Genomic DNA, 17,479 nt, shown 5'->3' with positions numbered 1-17,479 from the left:
TGCAACTTCTATGTTTCATCGTCAATAAGAAGGTCAGAGGGATACAGTGAACCTGAAGTGAAGCATCGGAATATATAACTAGTGTCACAGGAATGGTTCTAAACATAGGCAGTAAGAAGAGAATGTTTCCTTGTACTTAAGTCGGCATTGTGCCTCTTGTATTTAATTCCGATGCAATATCTGTGTTTCATAGTCAATAGGAATGGTAGAGGGATACAGTAAACCTGAAGTGAAGCATCGGAATCTATAACTAGTGTCACAGGAATGGTTCAAAACATAGACAGTAAGAAGTGTCAGTTTTCTTGTACTTAAGTCGGCATTGTGCCTATTCTATTTAATTCCGACGCAATTTTTATGTTTCATCGTCAATAAGAAGGTCCGAGGGATACAGTAAACCTGAAGTGAAGCATCGGAATCTAGAACTAGTGTTACAGGTATGGTTCAAAACATAGACAGTAAGAAGAGTCAGTTTTCTTGTACTTAAGTCGGCATTGTGCATTGTGTATTTTATTCCGATGCAATTTCTGTGGTTCATCATCAATAAGAAGGTCAGAGACATACAACAAACATGATGTGAAACATCGGAATCTATAACTAGTGTCACAGAAATGGTACAAAACATAGACAATAAGAAGAGTCAGTTTTCTTGTACTTAAGTCGGCATTGTGCCTTTTGTATTTAATTACGATGCAATTTCTGTGTTTCATCGTCAATAAGAAGGTCAGAGGGATACAGTAAAGCTGAAGTGAAGCATCGGAATCTATAACTAGTGTTACAGGAATGGTTCAAAACATAGACAGTAAGAAGAGTCAGTTTTCTTGTACTTAAGACGGCATTGTGCATTTTGTATTTAATGCCGATGCAATATTTGTGTTTCATCTTCGATTAGAAGGTCAGAGGGATACAGTAAACCTGAAGTGATGCATCGGAATCTATAACTAGTGTCACAGAAATGGTACAAAACATAGACATTAAGATGAGTCAGTTTTCTTGCACTTAAGTCGGCATTGTGCCTTTTGTATTTAATTCCGATGAAATTTCAGTGTTTCATCGTCAATAAGAAGGTCAGAGGGATACAGTGAACCTGAAGTGAAGCATCGGAATCTATAACTAGTGTCACAGGAATGGTTCTGAACATAGACAGTAAGAAGAGTCAGTTATCTTGTACTCAAGTCGGCATTGTACTTTTGTATTTAATTCCGATGCAATTTCTGTTTTTCATCGTTAATAAGAAGATCAGAGGGATACAATAAACCTGAAGTGAAGCATCGGAATCTATAAGTAGCGTCACAGGAATGGTTCAAAACATTGACAGTAAGAAGAGTCAGTTTTCTTGTACTTAAGTCGTCATTGTACCTTTTGTATTTAATTCCGATGCAATTTCTGTGTTTCATCGTCAATAACAAGGTCAGAGGCCCACAGTAAACCTGATGTGAAGCATCGGAATATATAACTAGTGTCACAGGAATGGTTCTAAACATGGGCAGTAAGAAGAGTAAGTTTTCTTGTACTTAAGTCGGCATTGAGCCTCTTGTTTTTAATTCCAATGCAATATCTGTGTTTCATCGTCAATAGGAAGGTTAGAGGGATACAGTAAACCTGAAGTGAACTATCGGAATCTATAACTAGTGTCACAGGAATGGTTCAGAACATAGACAGTAAGAAGAGTCAGTTATCTTGTACTTAAGTCGGCATTGTACTTTTGTATTTAATTCCGATGCAATTTCTGTGTTTCATGGTCAATAGGAAGGTTAGAGGGATACAGTAAACCTGAAGTGAAGCATCGGAATCTATAACTAGTGTCACAGGAATGGTTCAAAACATAGACAGTAAGAAGTGTCAGTTTTCTTGTACTTATGTCGGCATTGTGCCTATTCTATTTAATTCCGATGCAATTTCTATGTTTCATCGTCAATAAGAAGGTCAGAGGGATACAGTGAACCTGAAGTGAAGCATCGGAATATATAACTAGTGTCACAGGAATGGTTCTAAACATAGGCAGTATAAAGAGTAAGTTTTCTTGTACTTAATTCGGCATTGTGCCTCTTGTATTTAATTCCGATGCAATATCTCTGTTTCATCGTCAATAGGAAGGTTAGAGGGATACAGTAAACCTGAAGTGAACTATCGGAATCTATAACTAGTGTCACAGGAATGGTTCAAAACATAGACAGTAACAAGTGTCAGTTTTCTTGTACTTAAGTCGGCATTGTGCCTATTCTATTTAATTCCGACGCAATTTCTATGTTTCATCGTCAATAAGAAGGTAAGAGGGATACAGTAAACCTGAAGTGAAGCATCGGAATCTATAACTAGTGTTACAGGAATGGTACAAATCATAGACAGTAAGAAGAGTCAGTTTTCTTGTACTTAACTCGTCATTGTGCCTATTCTGTTTAATTCCAATGCAATTTCTATGTTTCATCGTCAATAAGAAGGTCAGAGGGATACAGTAAACCTGAAGTGAAGCATCGGAATCTATAACTAGTGTCACAGGAATGGTTCAAAACATAGACAGTAAGAAGAGTCAGTTTTCTTGTATTTAAGTCGGCATTGTGCCTTTTATATTTCATTCCAATGCTATTTCTGTGTTTCATCGTCAATAAGAAGATCAGAGGGATACAGTAAACCTGCAGTGAAGCATCAGAATCTATAACTAGTGTCACAGGAAAGGTTCAGAACATAGACAGTAAGAAGAGTCAGTTATCTTGTACTTAAGTCGTCATTGTACCTTTTGTATTTAATTCCGATGCAATATCTGTGTTTCATCGTCAATAAGAAGGTCAGATGGATACAGTAAACCTGAAGTGAAGCATCGGAATCTATAAGTAGCGTCACAGGAATGGTTCAAAACATAGACAGTAAGAAGAGTAAGTTTTCTTGTACCTAAGTCGGCATTGTGCCTTTTGTATTTAATTCCGATGCAATTTCAGTGTTTCATCGTCAATAAGAAGCTCAGAGGTATACAGTAACCCTGAAGTGATGCATCGGAATCTATAACTAGTGTCACAGGTATGATTCAAAACATAGACAGTAAGAAGAGTCAGTTTTCTTATACTTAGGTCGGCATTGTGCCTTTTGTATTTCATTGCAATGCAATTTCTGTGTTTCATCGTCAATAAGAAGGTCAGAGGGATACAGTAAACTTGAAGTGAAGCATCGGAATCTATAACTAGTGTCACAGGAATGGTTCAAAACATTGACAGTAAGAGGAGTCACTTTTCTTGTACTTAATTCGTTATTGTGTCTTTTGTATTAAATTCCGATGCAATTTCTGTGTTTCATCGTCAATAAGAGGGTCAGAGGCATGCAGTAAACCTGAAGTGAAGGATCGGAATCCATAACTAGTTTCACAGGAATGCTTCAAAACATAACCAGTAAGAAGAGTCAGTTCTCTTGTACTTAAGTCGGCATTGTGCCATTTCTATTTAATTCCGATGCAATTTCAGTGTTTTATCGACAATAAGGTCAGAGGGATACAGCGAACCTGATGTGAAGGATCGGAATATATAACTAGTGTCACAGGAATGGTTCTAAACATAGACAGTAAGAAGAGTAAGTTTTCTTGTACTTAAGTCGGCATTGTGCCTCTTGTATTTAATTCCGATACAATATCTGTGTTTCATCGTCAATAGGAAGGTTAGAGGGATACAGTAAACCTGAAGTGAAGCATCGGAATCTATAACTAGTGTCACAGGAATGGTTCAAAACATAGACAGTAAGAAGTGTCAGTTTTCTTGTACGTAAGTCGGCATTGTGCCTATTCTATTTAATTCCGATGCAATTTCTATGTTTCATCATCAATAAGAAGGTCAGAGGGATACAGTGAACCTGAAGTGAAGCATCGGAATATATAACTAGTGTCACAGGAATGGTTCTAAACATAGGCAGTAAGAAGAGAAAGTTTCCTTGTACTTAGGTCGGCATTGTGCCTCTTGTATTTAATTCCGATGCAATATCTGTGTTTCATAGTCAATAGGAAGGGTAGAGGGATACAGTAAACCTGAAGTGAAGCATCGGAATCTATAACTAGTGTCACAGGAATGGTTCAAAACATAGACAGTAAGATGTGTCAGTTTTCTTGTACTTAAGTCGGCATTGTGCCTATTCTATTTAATTCCGACGCAATTTTTATGTTTCATCGTCAATAAGAAGGTCAGAGGGATACAGTAAACCTGAAGTGAAGCATCGGAATCTATAACTAGTGTTACAGGAATGGTTCAAAACATAGACAGTAAGAAGAGTCAGTTTTCTTGTACTTAAGTCGACATTGTGCATTTTGTATTTAATGCCGATGCAATATTTGTGTTTCATCTTCGATTAGAAGGTCAGAGGGATACAGTAAACCTGAAGAGATGCATCGGAATCTATAACTAGTGTCACAGAAATGGTACAAAACATAGACATTAAGAAGAGTCAGTTTTCTTGTACTTAAGTCGGCATTGTGCCTTTTGTATTTAATTCCGATGAAATTTCAGTGTTTCATCGTCAATAAGAAGGTCAGAGGGATACAGTGAACCTGAAGTGAAGCATCGGAATCTATAACTAGTGTCACAGGAATGGTTCTGAACATAGACAGTAAGAAGAGTCAGTTATCTTGTACTTAAGTCGGCATTGTACCTTTTGTATTTAATTCCGATGCAATTTCTGTTTTTCATCGTTAATAAGAAGATCAGAGGGATACAATAAACCTGAAGTTTAGCATCGGAATCTATAAGTAGCGTCACAGGAATGGTTCAAAACATTGACAGTAAGAAGAGTCAGTTTTCTTGTACTTATGTCGTCATTGTACCTTTTGTATTTAATTCCGATGCAATTTCTGTGTTTCATCGTCAATAACAAGGTCAGAGGCACACAGTAAACCTGATGTGAAGCATCGGAATATATAACTAGTGTCACAGGAATGGTTCTAAACATAGGCAGTATGAAGAGTAAGTTTTCTTGTACTTAATTCGGCATTGTGCCTCTTGTATTTAATTCCGATGCAATATCTCTGTTTCATCGTCAATAGGAAGGTTAGAGGGATACAGTAAACCTGAAGTGAACTATCGGAATCTATAACTAGTGTCACAGGAATGGTTCAAAACATAGACAGTAAGAAGTGTCAGTTTTCTTGTACTTAAGTCGGCATTGTGCCTATTCTATTTAATTCCGACGCAATTTCTATGTTTCATCGTCAATAAGAAGGTAAGAGGGATACAGTAAACCTGAAGTGAAGCATCGGAATCTATAACTAGTGTTACAGGAATGGTACAAATCATAGACAGTAAGAAGAGTCAGTTTTCTTGTACTTAACTCGTCATTGTGCCTATTCTGTTTAATTCCAATGCAATTTCTATGTTTCATCGTCAATAAGAAGGTCAGAGGGATACAGTAAACCTGAAGTGAAGCATCGGAATCTATAACTAGTGTCACAGGAATGGTTCAAAACATAGACAGTAAGAAGAGTCAGTTTTCTTGTATTTAAGTCGGCATTGTGCCTTTTATATTTCATTCCAATGCTATTTCTGTGTTTCATCGTCAATAAGAAGATCAGAGGGATACAGTAAACCTGCAGTGAAGCATCAGAATCTATAACTAGTGTCACAGGAAAGGTTCAGAACATAGACAGTAAGAAGAGTCAGTTATCTTGTACTTAAGTCGTCATTGTACCTTTTGTATTTAATTCCGATGCAATATCTGTGTTTCATCGTCAATAAGAAGGTCAGAGGGATACAGTAAACCTGAAGTGAAGCATCGGAATCTATAAGTAGCGTCACAGGAATGGTTCAAAACATAGACAGTAAGAAGAGTAAGTTTTCTTGTACCTAAGTCGGCATTGTGCCTTTTGTATTTAATTCCGATGCAATTTCAGTGTTTCATCGTCAATAAGAAGCTCAGAGGTATACAGTAACCCTGAAGTGATGCATCGGAATCTATAACTAGTGTCACAGGTATGATTCAAAACATAGACAGTAAGAAGAGTCAGTTTTCTTATACTTAGGTCGGCATTGTGCCTTTTGTATTTCATTGCAATGCAATTTCTGTGTTTCATCGTCAATAAGAAGGTCAGAGGGATACAGTAAACTTGAAGTGAAGCATCGGAATCTATAACTAGTGTCACAGGAATGGTTCAAAACATTGACAGTAAGAAGAGTCACTTTTCTTGTACTTAATTCGTTATTGTGTCTTTTGTATTAAATTCCGATGCAATTTCTGTGTTTCATCGTCAATAAGAGGGTCAGAGGCATGCAGTAAACCTGAAGTGAAGGATCGGAATCTATAACTAGTTTCACAGGAATGCTTCAAAACATAACCAGTAAGAAGAGTCAGTTCTCTTGTACTTAAGTCGGCATTGTGCCATTTCTATTTAATTCCGATGCAATTTCAGTGTTTTATCGACAATAAGGTCAGAGGGATACAGCGAACCTGATGTGAAGGATCGGAATATATAACTAGTGTCACAGGAATGGTTCTAAACATAGACAGTAAGAAGAGTAAGTTTTCTTGTACTTAAGTCGGCATTGTGCCTCTTGTATTTAATTCCGATACAATATCTGTGTTTCATCGTCAATAGGAAGGTTAGAGGGATACAGTAAACCTGAAGTGAAGCATCGGAATCTATAACTAGTGTCACAGGAATGGTTCAAAACATAGACAGTAAGAAGTGTCAGTTTTCTTGTACGTAAGTCGGCATTGTGCCTATTCTATTTAATTCCGATGCAATTTCTATGTTTCATCATCAATAAGAAGGTCAGAGGGATACAGTGAACCTGAAGTGAAGCATCGGAATATATAACTAGTGTCACAGGAATGGTTCTAAACATAGGCAGTAAGAAGAGAAAGTTTCCTTGTACTTAGGTCGGCATTGTGCCTCTTGTATTTAATTCCGATGCAATATCTGTGTTTCATAGTCAATAGGAAGGGTAGAGGGATACAGTAAACCTGAAGTGAAGCATCGGAATCTATAACTAGTGTCACAGGAATGGTTCAAAACATAGACAGTACGAAGTGTCAGTTTTCTTGTACTTAAGTCGGCATTGTGCCTATTCTATTTAATTCCGACGCAATTTTTATGTTTCATCGTCAATAAGAAGGTCAGAGGGATACAGTAAACCTGAAGTGAAGCATCGGAATCTATAACTAGTGTTACAGGAATGGTTCAAAACATAGACAGTAAGAAGAGTCAGTTTTCTTGTACTTAAGTCGACATTGTGCATTTTGTATTTAATGCCGATGCAATATTTGTGTTTCATCTTCGATTAGAAGGTCAGAGGGATACAGTAAACCTGAAGTGATGCATCGGAATCTATAACTAGTGTCACAGAAATGGTACAAAACATAGACATTAAGAAGAGTCAGTTTTCTTGTACTTAAGTCGGCATTGTGCCTTTTGTATTTAATTCCGATGAAATTTCAGTGTTTCATCGTCAATAAGAAGGTCAGAGGGATACAGTGAACCTGAAGTGAAGCATCGGAATCTATAACTAGTGTCACAGGAATGGTTCTGAACATAGACAGTAAGAAGAGTCAGTTATCTTGTACTTAAGTCGGCATTGTACCTTTTGTATTTAATTCCGATGCAATTTCTGTTTTTCATCGTTAATAAGAAGATCAGAGGGATACAATAAACCTGAAGTTTAGCATCGGAATCTATAAGTAGCGTCACAGGAATGGTTCAAAACATTGACAGTAAGAAGAGTCAGTTTTCTTGTACTTATGTCGTCATTGTACCTTTTGTATTTAATTCCGATGCAATTTCTGTGTTTCATCGTCAATAACAAGGTCAGAGGCACACAGTAAACCTGATGTGAAGCATCGGAATATATAACTAGTGTCACAGGAATGGTTCTAAACATAGGCAGTATGAAGAGTAAGTTTTCTTGTACTTAATTCGGCATTGTGCCTCTTGTATTTAATTCCGATGCAATATCTCTGTTTCATCGTCAATAGGAAGGTTAGAGGGATACAGTAAACCTGAAGTGAACTATCGGAATCTATAACTAGTGTCACAGGAATGGTTCAAAACATAGACAGTAAGAAGTGTCAGTTTTCTTGTACTTAAGTCGGCATTGTGCCTATTCTATTTAATTCCGACGCAATTTCTATGTTTCATCGTCAATAAGAAGGTAAGAGGGATACAGTAAACCTGAAGTGAAGCATCGGAATCTATAACTAGTGTTACAGGAATGGTACAAAACATAGACAGTAAGAAGAGTCAGTTTTCTTGTACTGAACTCGTCATTGTGCGTATTCTGTTTAATTCCAATGCAATTTCTATGTTTCATCGTCAATAAGAAGGTCAGAGGGATACAGTAAACCTGAAGTGAAGCATCGGAATCTATAACTAGTGTCACAGGAATGGTTCAAAACATAGACAGTAAGAAGAGTCAGTTTTCTTGTATTTAAGTCGGCATTGTGCCTTTTATATTTCATTCCAATGCTATTTCTGTGTTTCATCGTCAATAAGAAGATCAGAGGGATACAGTAAACCTGCAGTGAAGCATCAGAATCTATAACTAGTGTCACAGGAAAGGTTCAGAACATAGACAGTAAGAAGAGTCAGTTATCTTGTACTTAAGTCGTCATTGTACCTTTTGTATTTAATTCCGATGCAATATCTGTGTTTCATCGTCAATAAGAAGGTCAGAGGGATACAGTAAACCTGAAGTGAAGCATCGGAATCTATAAGTAGCGTCACAGGAATGGTTCAAAACATAGACAGTAAGAAGAGTAAGTTTTCTTGTACCTAAGTCGGCATTGTGCCTTTTGTATTTTATTCCGATGCAATTTCAGTGTTTCATCGTCAATAAGAAGCTCAGAGGTATACAGTAACCCTGAAGTGATGCATCGGAATCTATAACTAGTGTCACAGGTATGATTCAAAACATAGACAGTAAGAAGAGTCAGTTTTCTTATACTTAGGTCGGCATTGTGCCTTTTGTATTTCATTGCAATGCAATTTCTGTGTTTCATCGTCAATAAGAACGTCAGAGGGATACAGTAAACTTGAAGTGAAGCATCGGAATCTATAACTAGTGTCACAGGAATGGTTCAAAACATTGACAGTAAGAAGAGTCACTTTTCTTGTACTTAAGTCGGCATTGTGCCTTTTGTATTTAATTCCGATGCAATTTCAGTGTTTTATCGACAATAAGGTCAGAGGGATACAGCGAACCTGAAGTGAAACATCGGAATCTATAACTAGTGTTACAGGAATGGTTCAAAACATAGACAGTAAGAAGAGTCAGTTTTCTTGTACTTAAGTCGGCATTGTGCCTTTTGTATTTTATTCAGATGCAATTTCTGTGGTTCATCGTCAATAAGAAGGTCAGAGACATACAGTAAACATGATGTGAAACATCGGAATCTATAACTAGTGTCACAGAAATGGTACAAAACATAGACAATAAGAAGAGTCAGTTTTCTTGTACTTAAGTCGGCATTGTGCCTTTTGTATTTGATTACGATGCAATTTCTGTGTTTCATCGTCAATAAGAAGGTCAGAGGGATACAGTAAACCTGAAGTGAAGCATCGGAATCTATAACTAGTGTTACAGGAATGGTTCAAAACATAGACAGTAAGAAGAGTCAGTTTTCTTGTACTTAAGTCGGTATTGTGCCTTTATATTTAGTTCCGATGCAATTTCTGTGTTTCATCGTCAATAAGAATGTCAGAGGGATACCGTTAACATGCAGTGAAGCATCGGAATCTATAACTAGTGTCACAGGAATGGTTCAGAACATAGACAGTAAGAAGAGACAGTTATCTTGTACTTAAGTCGGCATTGTACCTTTTGTATTTAAATCCGATGCAATTTCTGTGTTTCATCGTCAATAAGAAGATCAGAGGGATACAATAAAACTGAAGTGAAGCATCGGAATCTATAACTAGCGACACAGGAATGGTTCAAAACATTGACAGTAAGGGGAGTCAGTTTTCTTGTACTTAAGTCGGCATTGTGCCTTTTGTATTTAATTCCGATGCAATTTCTGTGTTTCATCGTCAATAAGAAGGTCAGAGGCATACAGTAAACCTGATGTGAAGCATCGGAATCTATAACTAGTGTCACAGAAATGGTACAAAACATAGACAGTAAGAAGAGTCAGTTTTCTTGTACTTAAGTCGGCATTGTGCCTTTTGTATTTAATTCCGATGCAATGTCAGTGTTTCATCGTCAATAAGAAGGTCAGAGGGATACAGTGAACCTGAAGTGAAGCATCGGAATCTATAACTAGTGTCACAGGAATGGTTCAAATCATAGACAGTAAGAAGAGTCAGTTTTCTTGTACTTAAGTCGGCATTGTTCCGTTTGTATTTAATCTGATGCAATTTCTGTGTTTCATCGTCAATAAGAAGGTCAGAGGCATACAGTAAACCTGAAGTGTAGCATCGGAATCTATAAATAGTGTCACAGGAATGGTTCAAAACATAGACAGTAAGAAGAGTCAGTTTTCTTGTACTTAAGTCGGTATTGTGCCTTTATATTTAGTTCCGATGCAATTTCTGTGTTTCATCGTCAATAAGAATGTCAGAGGGATACCGTTAACATGCAGTGAAGCATCGGAATCTATAACTAGTGTCACAGGAATGGTTCAGAACATAGACAGTAAGAAGAGTCAGTTATCTTGTACTTAAGTCGGCATTGTACCTTTTGTATTTAATTCCGATGCAATTTCTGTGTTTCATCGTCAATAAGAAGATCAGAGGGATACAATAAAACTGAAGTGAAGCATCGGAATCTATAACTAGCGACACAGGAATGGTTCAAAACATAGACAGTAAGAAGAGTCAGTTTTCTTGTACTTAAGTCGGCATTGTGCCTTTTGTATTTAATTCCGATGCAATTTCTGTGTTTCATCGTCAATAAGAAGGTCAGAGGCATACAGTAAACCTGATGTGAAGCATCGGAATCTATAACTAGTGTCACAGGAATGGTTCTAAACATAGACAGTAAGAAGAGTAAGTTTTCTTGTACTTAAGTCGGCATTGTGCCTCTTGTATTTAATTCCGATACAATATCTGTGTTTCATCGTCAATAGGAAGGTTAGAGGGATACAGTAAACCTGAAGTGAAGCATCGGAATCTATAACTAGTGTCACAGGAATGGTTCAAAACATGGACAGTAAGAAGTGTCAGTTTTCTTGTACGTAAGTCGGCATTGTGCCTTTTGTATTTAATTCCGATGCAATGTCAGTGTTTCATCGTCAATAAGAAGGTCAGAGGGATACAGTGAACCTGAAGTGAAGCATCGGAATCTATAACTAGTGTCACAGGAATGGTTCAAATCATAGACAGTAAGAAGAGTCAGTTTTCTTGTACTTAAGTCGGCATTGTTCCGTTTGTATTTAATCTGATGCAATTTCTGTGTTTCATCGTCAATAAGAAGGTCAGAGGCATACAGTAAACCTGAAGTGTAGCATCGGAATCTATAAATAGTGTCACAGGAATGGTTCAAAACATAGACAGTAAGAAGAGTCAGTTTTCTTGTACTTAAGTCGGTATTGTGCCTTTATATTTAGTTCCGATGCAATTTCTGTGTTTCATCGTCAATAAGAATGTCAGAGGGATACCGTTAACATGCAGTGAAGCATCGGAATCTATAACTAGTGTCACAGGAATGGTTCAGAACATAGACAGTAAGAAGAGTCAGTTATCTTGTACTTAAGTCGGCATTGTACCTTTTGTATTTAATTCCGATGCAATTTCTGTGTTTCATCGTCAATAAGAAGATCAGAGGGATACAATAAAACTGAAGTGAAGCATCGGAATCTATAACTAGCGACACAGGAATGGTTCAAAACATAGACAGTAAGAAGAGTCAGTTTTCTTGTACTTAAGTCGGCATTGTGCCTTTTGTATTTAATTCCGATGCAATTTCTGTGTTTCATCGTCTATAAGAAGGTCAGAGGCATACAGTAAACGTGATGTGAAGCATCGGAATCTATAACTAGTGTCACAGGAATGGTTCTAAACATAGACAGTAAGAAGAGTAAGTTTTCTTGTACTTAAGTCGGCATTGTGCCTCTTGTATTTAATTCCGATACAATATCTGTGTTTCATCGTCAATAGGAAGGTTAGAGGGATACAGTAAACCTGAAGTGAAGCATCGGAATCTATAACTAGTGTCACAGGAATGGTTCAAAACATGGACAGTAAGAAGTGTCAGTTTTCTTGTACGTAAGTCGGCATTGTGCCTATTCTTTTTAATTCCGATGCAATTTCTATGTTTCATCATCAATAAGAAGGTCAGAGGGATTCAGTGAACCTGAAGTGAAGCATCGGAATATATAACTAGTGTCACAGGAATGGTTCTAAACATAGGCAGTAAGAAGAGAAAGTTTCCTTGTACTTAAGTCGGCATTGTGCCTCTTGTATTTAATTCCGATGCAATATCTGTGTTTCATATTCAATAGGAAGGGTGGAGGGATACCGTAAACCTGAAGTGAAGCATCGGAATCTATAACTAGTGTCACAGGAATGGTTCAAAACATAGACAGTAAGAAGTGTCAGTTTTCTTGTACTTAAGTCGGCATTGTGCCTATTCTATTTAATTCCGACGCAATTTTTATGTTTCATCGTCAATAAGAAGGTCAGAGGGATACAGTAAACCTGAAGTGAAGCATCGGAATCTATAACTAGTGTTACAGGAATGGTTCAAAACATAGACAGTAAGAAGAGTCAGTTTTCTTGTACTTAAGTCGGCATTGTGCCTTTTATATTTAATTCCGATGCAATTTCTGTGTTTCATCGTCAATAAGAAGGTCAGAGGCATACAGTAAACCTGATGTGAAGCATCGGAATCTATAACTAGTGTCACAGAAATGGTACAAAACATAGACAGTAAAAAGAGTCAGTTTTCTTGAACTTAAGTCGGCATTGTGCATTGTGTATTTTATTCAGATGCAATTTCTGTGGTTCATCGTCAATAAGAAGGTCAGAGACATACAGTAAACATGATGTGAAACATCTGAATCTATAACTAGTGTCACAGAAATGATACAAAACATAGACAATAAGAAGAGTCAGTTTTCTTGTACTTAAGTCGGCATTGTGCCTTTTGTATTTAATTACGATGAATTTCTGTGTTTCATCGTCAATAAGAAGGTCAGAGGGATACAGTAAACCTGAAGTGAAGCATCGGAATCTATAACTAGTGTTACAGGAATGGTTCAAAATATAGACAGTAAGAAGAGTCAGTTTTCTTGTACTTAAGTCGGCATTGTGCCTTTTGTATTTATTTCCGATGCAATTTCAGTGTTTCATCGTCAATAAGAAGGTCAGAGGGATACAGTGAACCTGAAGTGAAGCATCGGAATCTATAACTAGTGTCACAGGAATGGTTCTGAACATAGACAGTAAGAAGAGTCAGTTATCTTGTACTTAAGTCGGCATTGTGCATTTTAAATTTAATTCCGATGCAATTTCTGTGTTTCATCGTCAATAAGAAGGTCAGAGGGATAGTGTAAACCTGCAGTGAAGCATCGGAATCTCTAACTAGTGTCACAGGAATGGTTCAGAACATAGACAGTAAGAAGAGTCAGTTATTCTGTACTTAAGTTGGCATTGCATCTTTTGTATTTAATTCCGATGCAATTTCTGTGTTTCATCGTCAATCAGAAGGTCAGAGGGATACAGTAAACCTGAAGTGAGGCATCGGAATCCATAACTAGCGTCACAGGAATGGTTCAAAACATAGACAGTAAGAAGAGTAAGTTTTCTTGTACTTAAGTCAGCATTGTGCGTTTTGTAATTAATTCCGATGCAATATCTGTGTTTCATCGTTGATAAGAAGGTCTGAGGGAAACAGTAAACCAGATGTGAAGCATCGGAATCTATAACTAGTGTCACAGGAACGGTTCAAAACATAGACAGTAAGAAGAGTCAGTTTTCTTGTACTTATGTCGGCATTGTGCCTATTCTATTTAATTCCGATGCAATTTCTATTTATCATCGTCAATAAGAAGGTCAGAGGGATACAGTAAACCTGAAGTGAAGCACTGGAATCTATAACTAGTGTCACAGGAGTGGTTCAAAACATAGACAGTAAGAAGACTCAGTTTTCTTGTACTTAAGTCGGTATTGTGCCTTTATATTTAGTTCCGATGCAATTTCTGTGTTTCATCGACATTAAGAATGTCAGAGGGATACCGTTAACATGCAGTGAAGCATTGGAATCTATAACTAGTGTCACAGGAATGGTTCAGAACATAGACAGTAAGAAGAGTCAGTTATCTTGTACTTAAGTCGGCATTGTACCTTTTGTATTTAATTCCGATGCAATTTCTGTGTTTCATCGTCAATAAGAAGATCAGAGGGATACAATAAAACTGAAGTGAAGCATCGGAATCTATAACTAGCGACACAGGAATGGTTCAAAACATAGACAGTAAGAAGAGTCAGTTTTCTTGTACTTAAGTCGGCATTGTGCCTTTTGTATTAAATTCCGATGCAATTTCTGTGTTTCATCGTCAATAAGAAGGTCAGAGGCATACAGTAAACCTGATGTGAAGCATCGGAATCTATAACTAGTGTCACAGAAATGGTACAAAAACATAGACAGTAAGAAGAGTCAGTTTTATTGTACTTAAGTCGGCATTGTGCCTTTTGTATTTAATTCCGATGCAATGTCAGTGTTTCATCGTCAATAAGAAGGTCAGAGGGATACAGTGAACCTGAAGTGAAGCATCGGAATCTATAACTAGTGTCACAGGAATGGTTCAAATCATAGACAGTAAGAAGAGTCAGTTTTCTTGTACTTAAGTCGGCATTGTTCCGTTTGTATTTAATCTGATGCAATTTCTGTGTTTCATCGTCAATAAGAAGGTCAGAGGCATACAGTAAACCTGAAGTGTAGCATCGGAATCTATAAATAGTGTCACAGGAATGGTTCAAAACATAGACAGTAAGAAGAGTCAGTTTTCTTGTACTTAAGTCGGTATTGTGCCTTTATATTTAGTTCCGATGCAATTTCTGTGTTTCATCGTCAATAAGAATGTCAGAGGGATACCGTTAACATGCAGTGAAGCATCGGAATCTATAACTAGTGTCACAGGAATGGTTCAGAACATAGACAGTAAGAAGAGTCAGTTATCTTGTACTTAAGTCGGCATTGTACCTTTTGTATTTAATTCCGATGCAATTTCTGTGTTTCATCGTCAATAAGAAGATCAGAGGGATACAATAAAACTGAAGTGAAGCATCGGAATCTATAACTAGCGACACAGGAATGGTTCAAAACATAGACAGTAAGAAGAGTCAGTTTTCTTGTACTTAAGTCGGCATTGTGCCTTTGGTATTTAATTCCGATGCAATTTCTGTGTTTCATCGTCAATAAGAAGGTCAGAGGCATACAGTAAACCTGATGTGAAGCATCGGAATCTATAACTAGTGTCACAGGAATGGTTCTAAACATAGACAGTAAGAAGAGTAAGTTTTCTTGTACTTAAGTCGGCATTGTGCCTCTTGTATTTAATTCCGATACAATATCTGTGTTTCATCGTCAATAGGAAGGTTAGAGGGATACAGTAAACCTGAAGTGAAGCATCGGAATCTATAACTAGTGTCACAGGAATGGTTCAAAACATGGACAGTAAGAAGTGTCAGTTTTCTTGTACGTAAGTCGGCATTGTGCCTTTTGTATTTAATTCCGATGCAATGTCAGTGTTTCATCGTCAATAAGAAGGTCAGAGGGATACAGTGAACCTGAAGTGAAGCATCGGAATCTATAACTAGTGTCACAGGAATGGTTCAAATCATAGACAGTAAGAAGAGTCAGTTTTCTTGTACTTAAGTCGGCATTGTTCCGTTTGTATTTAATCTGATGCAATTTCTGTGTTTCATCGTCAATAAGAAGGTCAGAGGCATACAGTAAACCTGAAGTGTAGCATCGGAATCTATAAATAGTGTCACAGGAATGGTTCAAAACATAGACAGTAAGAAGAGTCAGTTTTCTTGTACTTAAGTCGGTATTGTGCCTTTATATTTAGTTCCGATGCAATTTCTGTGTTTCATCGTCAATACGAATGTCAGAGGGATACCGTTAACATGCAGTGAAGCATCGGAATCTATAACTAGTGTCACAGGAATGGTTCAGAACATAGACAGTAAGAAGAGTCAGTTATCTTGTACTTAAGTCGGCATTGTACCTTTTGTATTTAATTCCGATGCAATTTCTGTGTTTCATCGTCAATAAGAAGATCAGAGGGATACAATAAAACTGAAGTGAAGCATCGGAATCTATAACTAGCGACACAGGAATGGTTCAAAACATAGACAGTAAGAAGAGTCAGTTTTCTTGTACTTAAGTCGGCATTGTGCCTTTTGTATTTAATTCCGATGCAATTTCTGTGTTTCATCGTCTATAAGAAGGTCAGAGGCATACAGTAAACGTGATGTGAAGCATCGGAATCTATAACTAGTGTCACAGGAATGGTTCTAAACATAGACAGTAAGAAGAGTAAGTTTTCTTGTACTTAAGTCGGCATTGTGCCTCTTGTATTTAATTCCGATACAATATCTGTGTTTCATCGTCAATAGGAAGGTTAGAGGGATACAGTAAACCTGAAGTGAAGCATCGGAATCTATAACTAGTGTCACAGGAATGGTTCAAAACATGGACAGTAAGAAGTGTCAGTTTTCTTGTACGTAAGTCGGCATTGTGCCTATTCTTTTTAATTCCGATGCAATTTCTATGTTTCATCATCAATAAGAAGGTCAGAGGGATTCAGTGAACCTGAAGTGAAGCATCGGAATATATAACTAGTGTCACAGGAATGGTTCTAAACATAGGCAGTAAGAAGAGAAAGTTTCCTTGTACTTAAGTCGGCATTGTGCCTCTTGTATTTAATTCCGATGCAATATCTGTGTTTCATATTCAATAGGAAGGGTGGAGGGATACCGTAAACCTGAAGTGAAGCATCGGAATCTATAACTAGTGTCACAGGAATGGTTCAAAACATAGACAGTAAGAAGTGTCAGTTTTCTTGTACTTAAGTCGGCATTGTGCCTATTCTATTTAATTCCGACGCAATTTTTATGTTTCATCGTCAATAAGAAGGTCAGAGGGATACAGTAAACCTGAAGTGAAGCATCGGAATCTATAACTAGTGTTACAGGAATGGTTCAAAACATAGACAGTAAGAAGAGTCAGTTTTCTTGTACTTAAGTCGGCATTGTGCCTTTTATATTTAATTCCGATGCAATTTCTGTGTTTCATCGTCAATAAGAAGGTCAGAGGCATACAGTAAACCTGATGTGAAGCATCGGAATCTATAACTAGTGTCACAGAAATGGTACAAAACATAGACAGTAAAAAGAGTCAGTTTTCTTGAACTTAAGTCGGCATTGTGCATTGTGTATTTTATTCAGATGCAATTTCTGTGGTTCATCGTCAATAAGAAGGTCAGAGACATACAGTAAACATGATGTGAAACATCGGAATCTATAACTAGTGTCACAGAAATGGTACAAAACATAGACAATAAGAAGAGTCAGTTT

This window comes from Schistocerca serialis, chromosome 10, assembly GCF_023864345.2.
Source record: "Schistocerca serialis cubense isolate TAMUIC-IGC-003099 chromosome 10, iqSchSeri2.2, whole genome shotgun sequence".
In the NCBI taxonomy this organism is placed as follows: Eukaryota; Metazoa; Arthropoda; class Insecta; order Orthoptera; family Acrididae; genus Schistocerca; species Schistocerca serialis.
Note: the sequence above shows the minus strand (reverse complement) of the source record.